Source organism: Corvus hawaiiensis, chromosome 1 (genome assembly GCF_020740725.1).
Source record: "Corvus hawaiiensis isolate bCorHaw1 chromosome 1, bCorHaw1.pri.cur, whole genome shotgun sequence".
Lineage (NCBI taxonomy): Eukaryota > Metazoa > Chordata > Aves > Passeriformes > Corvidae > Corvus > Corvus hawaiiensis.
In genome coordinates, this window is record NC_063213.1 from 57,375,070 (window position 1) to 57,383,035 (window position 7,966).

The following is a 7,966-nucleotide window of genomic DNA, read 5'->3' on the forward strand; positions in this document are numbered from 1 at the left end:
CCTCGCCACAGACCTGATACTAGACTTTGACCACTGAAGCTTCCTGGGACTTTGATACAATAATTTACAGGACAGATTTACAGGGCAGCCACAAGAGCAATTTAACATCTTTTCTTTTCCTTCTACTGCCTGACTGGCACTGCAGGCAGCTCCCCTGCTTCGCCAGTTCAACTGAGGCTCAATCCATCACTGATTTATGTGTATATAAATCAAGAATAAGGTCAGACAGACCCTTTGTATAAAAGAAAAATCTGTTTTTAGAGCTTGAGCAGTAATTATTAATAGGCTTAACCCAAAACCTGATGTACAGATGTATAATATTGTGAAATACAGATTCAGGATCTAAATTTTGTGGGTGATATAATCAAACTTATCAGAGAAATAATAGTCTTAAAAGAAAGGACAGCAGTGGTTTAAGGTACTTTGACAACTCGACCCCAGTACGAAGCAGTGGAATTGGTAAAAAAAATGGAATTTGACCTTCTGCTTTCATCTCTGAAATTTTTTTTTTTAAAGAACAAACTCTTTTCTTGCTCCCCCACCAAACCATCTGGTTTTCTGATACTTAAATGCTAGTGTGCATTTTCTCCCATTTTTTCCCTAGGCTACCTACCACTCAGAAGTTTTTCAACATGGATTCAGGTATGTCACAAAGAGAAAAACTAAGAACTGTAACTGCTTTGCAAGATTTGTAGTTTTTTTTAAAATTAATATTAAACCTGTGCATCAACTAGCTCTGAATAATATGGCATTGGAAATAAGAAATTATCTGGGCAAAAAGCATGAAGGGGAAAAAAAATCAGGATTGCCTGGAGAAGTTAGGCTATGTGATATTAGGCTACATAATATACAATACATTTGTACATTTGTTTACTACTCCTGTGTAGCTTACCCTGCCCTTCCCTTGGTGTTTCTCACCTCATTTTCATTCAAATTAATGAAAACAGAGTTCGAGCATGTGGACCAAGCACCACTAAGTCACCAGGTCTTGGACTCAGCTGCTTGACCCTCTTCTATTTCATTTACTACTACAGATATACTCAAAATATTAGTAGCAGAGGACTATCATATGGAGGGAAAATAGCCACCTTTTTTATCAGTGGTATTACTATGGGAGAGTTCTAGGTCATGTCACCTAACACTATCATTGATATGCATCATTTATCTCTTCTTTGTGTTTTTGGTTTTGTGGTTTTTTTAAACATAGATGCAAGTTTAAAATTAAGTAATGAGATACTGCTCAGCAGATAATATCCTGCATTTAGCTATGTTTGTGCTCATGCTGCAGCCCAGTAACAAAGTGATTCAAGCTGCCAAGGGCACATGGGTTGCTTACCTGTTACCCTTCAGGTCACCAGCACTCACTCATGGCATCTCAGGGGATCTTGACAACTTTCAACTCTCTCTCTCTCCTGTTCCAAATTTCAACCTAGGAAGAGTCTGCAGGTAAGCTGTCAGCATGTGCAATACATCTGGTATAGCAAAACGACGGAAAAAACCTGGGGCTTGTGGCTTCCAGACTCTCAGCTGGTACTGGGACAGCTGTGAAGAGGGACACAGGGAGCATGGCACTTGCTCTGAACTGAAGGTTCAGTCTCTGAATACTGCTGAATTCCAAATAAACTAATTAATTAATTAATCCAACTACAATATAGACATTATTGAGTGACCAAATAACCATGAAGGTGACTAAAGGAACTCCATGACTTTACTTGATGACTGGCACATGGATTCTGGGGGGCAGAAAAGAACAGCTCACATAGTCTGCTTTCTGAGCAGAAAATCCACACTACTGCAAAATATTTCTACCACTAGTTTAAAATGTTCCAGGACTGTTCTGGAAGGGCACATGTTACGTAATTTTGCACAGCAGAAGTAGAGCTAAGTCAGCTTTAAATAGTAACCATTTCAAATAACGTCTTCACAGACCATTTTCAGAGTTTTATTTTCACAGCAATAATGTCTGCATTCATAATTACAGTATCAAGTTCAAGACTTCTGGAAAATGAGGGTGAAAAGATAGAATAAAAGATTGCATGTGGGGAAATGAGATTGAGAGAGTTACTCAAGCACTGAGGTAATAATATATTCTTATATTAAGCTGAATAATTTCCTAGTTCCTATCTTAATATGTAGAATAGGGAATTCTCTGTCCCTAATGTACTGATTTGGTCAGAAAAATCACCCACGCTGTCTTATACAAAACACTGAAGCAGACAGAACTAATTTCCATTAGCACTCACATTTTTCCCCTAAAGCATCTACTTACCATTAATGTAACAGCTCTACATTGTCCTCTTATTGTCCTGGATATGAATAAATCATTAGCCTTATTTTATTAATGAGGCCTAGCTAACAATATTCCCAAACTGGCTGTGCTCTCATATCTTACAGTACAGATAGGTGCATTCCATACTTTTATTTTTGTACCAGGAAAATCCGGAAGCTGCAGTGAGGTGATTATGTAGCGTTCCTTGACAAATGAGACCTGTTCCAGGCAAAGCTGGAAGGAAAGTGAAGTTCGGTGTCCGATTTATTTTTTCTTAAGCACTGGAAATTTTGCTGATTTCACAGCTTAGACTTTGCATTTACAGTAGATAGCACCCTTTATCTTAAGTATTGTAATGGAAAGCCTTAAGCACCCTTGAGCACAGGATAGATATTCCTGGTCCCTGTTACAGAGAAGCAGTATTGGGAGCTCATGTAACTTGACAGGTGTGGATCAGCAGCAGTAGAAAGAGCTCTGTGCCAGTGCTGGGAGTGCCTGTGGTTTCACACGGATGAAGAAAGAATGGCAGGGTCTTCCCATGCCCTCACTACCTCTTTTCCCATGTCAGGCATTCAAACTTCTTTTGGGATGCACAGGGTCAGGCAGATGTGCATAATTCCTCCTGTGTGCAGAGCTGGGCAATGGTGAGCTTGCTCTGAACCAGAAACTGCACAAATATACGTTTGTATAAAGAGGGCTCAGTGCTGGACTTCTTTAACTTTATGAATCTGGAGCCAACGCTTTTTCTGGGCCACAAGCAGAGTAGCTTGCCTCTGCCCATTCTCGCCCACAGAGACAGATCAAGCGTGCCTAATAAAAGGGTCAACTTTATTCTCTTTCAGATCAGTCATGTAATAAGAAGTAAGCAGAGGGAATGCCAGACATCAGTACTCCAGCTCCTGGATTTGTCCTTTAAAATGATATTATTTCCTTCTCATGTTAACCACTATCCCCGGCCAATCAAGCTATGGGATAGTCCTAGCAAGCAGGATGTCAGTGTGCATGGCTCCTCACCTGCCCAGTCCCCACTCAGCCCCAGCATCTGGGACACAACTGTAGTACAAAAACCAGGTGCTGACAACACACAAAAGGAGTTAAATCACCTCCCTTGGCCATGCTGCCCTTCAGGGCTAACAGAGCAAAGGGCAGGGATGTAGTGGCCTTCTGTTGCTCAGTCATGAATATGGCAACAAGTGCACCCAGGGAGCGAACATGCTGAGCAAAACTGCAGGCCTACTACAGTCCTTTTGCAGCCAGACCTGTGTTTTATGGCATTTTTCTTCATTTTTGTCATCTGTTTATTTAAGGTATCTCTTATGGTGCAGGCTGTGAGGGGAGACAGAAGAAAACAATTAGAAGAGATTAGAATGCTAGTGTAGAAGAGTGTAAGAAGCTAGTGTAAGGGGAGTGAGGGAAGGAGAGATATGGAAAAGATGGGAACTGTGGTGGGTAGAAGGTTGAAACTGATGCAAAGAATACATTAGTGGGAAAGCTGCTGCACAGATCACAAAACCCAAGTAGGCAATATAAAACTAGTATTTGAGTTAGACTTTAAGATGAAATAGAAAGCCAGGAGTCGTGTTTTAACAGCTGTGCTGCTGTGCTTCTCTCTGAAGGTTCTCTACTTGAACTCAGTAACAGGCATAACCTGAGATATTTAATTCTGGCTTTTGGCCTCCAAATTGATTTACCACAATATCTGCCCCACCTGACTGGGGATAAAGAGATTATCTTAACAAACAAGACACACCATTACAGTTGCATGGATGAATTTCTCTCCAGCTATTACTCTCAGCTCTTTGCATATTTTTGTGTCGCTTTTTGACCTGAGAACAAAGAGCTTTCAGTATATATCTATTTCTGCCTATTCACTATGTTTTAGAAAATTATCATTGCTGCTATTTACTTGAGCTATGGTTATACACACTCACGGGGGATTATGTACCTTATTCCCATAACAAGCAAATGGTCCCTCTTGCCTTACTCACTCCACAAATCCAGATACTCTTGAGAATGGTGCTATATAAATACCTAGATAGATGAATCAGAAAGATAGTTATTTTCTCCATCTCTGATAGGAAGGAATCTGGGGAGTGTGCATTCTTCAGTAGTCTCTCTTTGTTTTTATAATAAAGTATCTTTTCTACCACTCCAGCAAGAGATGAGAGATATCTGGTGCCAATGAACTCTTGTACTTGCTTAGAATGCTACAGTGCTATTGTTTTTAATATTTAAAGCTGCAGTGTTGCCATGTAACTGGGGAAATAGCTTTTTGTGTTTAAATATTTCATGGCTTGTTGGAGTCCAAGTACAAGAAGAATTTCTTTAGTATGTTAGAGGCCTATCCTGACTTGAAAAGTTTTTTGTTAACCCTTGAATGTGTAAAAATTGCTCTGTACTGCAGAAATTTAATAAGCATAATTTGATTCATTCAGGGATCATGATGACCTGGAAAGTAATATTTTTGTCTTTTCACTTTTGTATAGACCTATGCTAATCTTCTTAATATGCTTTTTTATGCTGGAGAAAACCTTTCCTTTAAAATTGAAGCTCTAGTTTAGTATTTCATAATGACGGTTTCTAAAATCATATATCTCTTTATAAAACATTTCCTCATTGCACACTTCCAAAACTAGTCAGTATCAAAAACAAAAGCTTCATTTGTGGGTATTGGCTACTTGCTTCTACTATAGAGCTGCACATATTGTTCTGAAGGGTGCTAGCAGTCTTGGACAAGACCTGCAGCCCAGATTTTCTGTGAAGTATTTTCAGGGTGCCTTTAGCTCCAGACACAGAAATTCAATAGACTATTTAATTTCCATTCCTTTTTTTGGTGCTAGATTATGCATTTGTTCACTTTCTAGAACAGCATTGTCTTTGTGATTCCCTAGGCAAAATTAACTTCAGAACTACCAACATGCAGAAGTTTCTCATTTCAACTGATAATAGCTGAAACCTGTTATATCTTGGAACTGTGTGTTTGTACACTGATGGTTCTGATGGTGAGATCAGAATAAGACAGAGGTTGGAAAAATCTGTTCCTCGTATCAATGATGAAACAAACTGATTTGAGTCAGTTCCTAAATTACGGCAATTTTCTGCATGTCGTCCTGGCCTCTCAGTGGTTTTTATTCCAAATACAGTAAATAGTGTCCTCATCTGGGAGATGAAAATTGCCATCTGCTTTGCACAGAGATCCTGAATGGTAGGCTTACTGTTAAACTGAGGAAGAGAGTGGTATAGAGTAACACCTTGGGAACATTTGGGAACGGTGACAGTGCAGCAGGGTGCATATAAATATTTAGGTGTAATAAACACAAGCCCTTCAAATGCTTGGAAAAGAATCAAACTGTCCTCATGGGATTCTCTAAGTTACAGAAATATTTGCTTAGAATGCAAACATTAATGAGTATTTTAGGGTAAGCCATAATTAACATGTTTAGAGATAGAAAAAAAATGTATAGAGAATAATCAGCCTGCTCACAAACACATTTGTTTGCTCTTTACATTAAAAGTTAATGATGTGTGCTGGCAAGCAGAATGAAGCACAGATGATGGTTTGAAAGCACCCATGCCAGATGTTCGCTCAATATTTGGCCTAGTTTTATTTCCACACTCCAGTATTCCCATATCACTCCCAAATGTTGTCTGCAAGGCTGGCCTTAGGGCTACTGTTGCAGGATGTATTCTTCTCTGGTGCTCATCTCCTGCTCCAGCAGCAGCAGTAGCAGAGGCACCCACCCTCCACTGGTTGCCCATTTCAAGCTGGAGCTTTGGCTTTCTCAGCCCACAGATTTAGGTAACCTCAAAATTCACAAGTGAAAAGAGATTCTGGACTTGCTCACCCAACCCAACTCATGAGAGCAACCCAGAGGGGACCTGGGTGCTACAAGACTCTTTAATGTTATGTTAACACCTCCCTGGACTGGGACTCACAGCCCTGGACTGAGGGCATTCTCTGTCTCAATGACGTGGAGATGCTGACAGCCATCTCACAATGCAATTAATGCAAGACAATATTACAAGGAGAAACCCATGGTCCAAAAACCAGAGAGGCAAAACCTATGTACTTTCAGCATTACTCTTGCCAATTTCTAGGCGTATAATTTATTCTTTCCTTAAACATGATGAGGATACCTGCTTTCAGTTCACAGCCACAGATTTAGCACACTGACCTAGAATGTGAGAAATCATGTTCAATTTCCTTTTCTGCTCTAGGGGATGTGAATCAAGATCTGCACAGAGACTTGGCCACCATGTTTGTCTGGGATAAATGTATGGAGAATTGCTCTTGCTACTTGACCGTAGAGCAAAAATTATTTTGATTAGAAAGGAAGTGACTCTCACAATGACTTTATATACCCATGCTTACGGTAGAGAGGAAAATCTGGAGTCAGCAGTGTTTCAACAAATACTTGTGACAGAGTTAAAATGCATTTAAATATGCATTGAAGATGGAGAAGTGAAAGTCCTGTCTTTTTTGTCCCAGATGAATGCCCCAGCTGATAGACTTCAAAGTCAGGCTTTACTGTCTTTAAACACTGGGCATCACAGCTAGTACAGCAACAATCCAGAGGGATTTACAAGGGGCAGTTGTGTCTGAGCAGCCCACCCAGCAAATGCCGGACCTTGTGCACTAACTGGCATGGTAGGAAAAGTGGTGCTTAGCCCAAACAGAAATCCCTGCAGCCCCTGTCAGAGGGATGTGCTGGACGTGGGAACTGGGCCTGCAGGCAGCTGTCATGGCACAGGTCCCCTGCACTGAATGGCAGGACCAGGCAGACTTATTCACTGTCCAGGACAGAGCCTGGGGAGGTTAGACACCCCAGTGCCTGGCATCACCAGGATTGCACTGTGGGACTTGATTACAATAAGTGAAGTTGTCAGATTAAAAGATGGGAGGTGAGAGCATGTGGAAGGCGAAAAATGAGGGGGAGCTGCTTTGGAAGAAGCTGAGGGGAGATAGCATGAGGCAGTTCTAAGAAACTCAATACCCCAGAGAGATCCATTCCTTTCTTCTGCCTGCTTCCTGCCTCTTTGGGAGCTGCATGTGAACCCAGTGGTACCACTGGCACAAGGCTGTGCACTGAGACAGCACCCTGGGGGATATTGCTGCAGAGCAGAGCAGCAGCTCCTCATTTCCACCAGGTTACAAAGTGCCCAATGCAAAAGGCTGTGCATCAAATTTCAGACGATCCCAGAAAAAGTATGAGCCAAACATATACATCTGAGAGTAATATTTGGCCTGTTGTGCTTTGATCCTTCAGTGAATATTGAATTTTAACTATTAAAAATACATGAAAAGTATTCAACAGCAATCAAATATCACCTTCACCACAAAAAATAAACCTTCCCCAGTTTTGTTGCTTTCTTGAAGTCATAAGCATTTCAGACTATGTGCTGAATTGCTCCTTGTAAAAGAGCTGAAATTTTGCTTTTTACTAATAATCCTCTTTACTGTAGGAACTGCAGAAATTAATATATTTCCAGAGGTTATTTGGAAGTCCAAGTCTGAAGGCATTATTCATACTATAGAAATGGAAAGCATCATTAGCCTTTAGTTAAATATATCAAGTAAAATGACACTTTACAAAACAAGGGGGTAATGGCCTGTGGTTAAAACTGACATGGAGTCGTAAGGTACGTACAAGGAAAAACTTTGTGAAGCTCCAGTGACTGAGTAAAAAGTGACAGTGC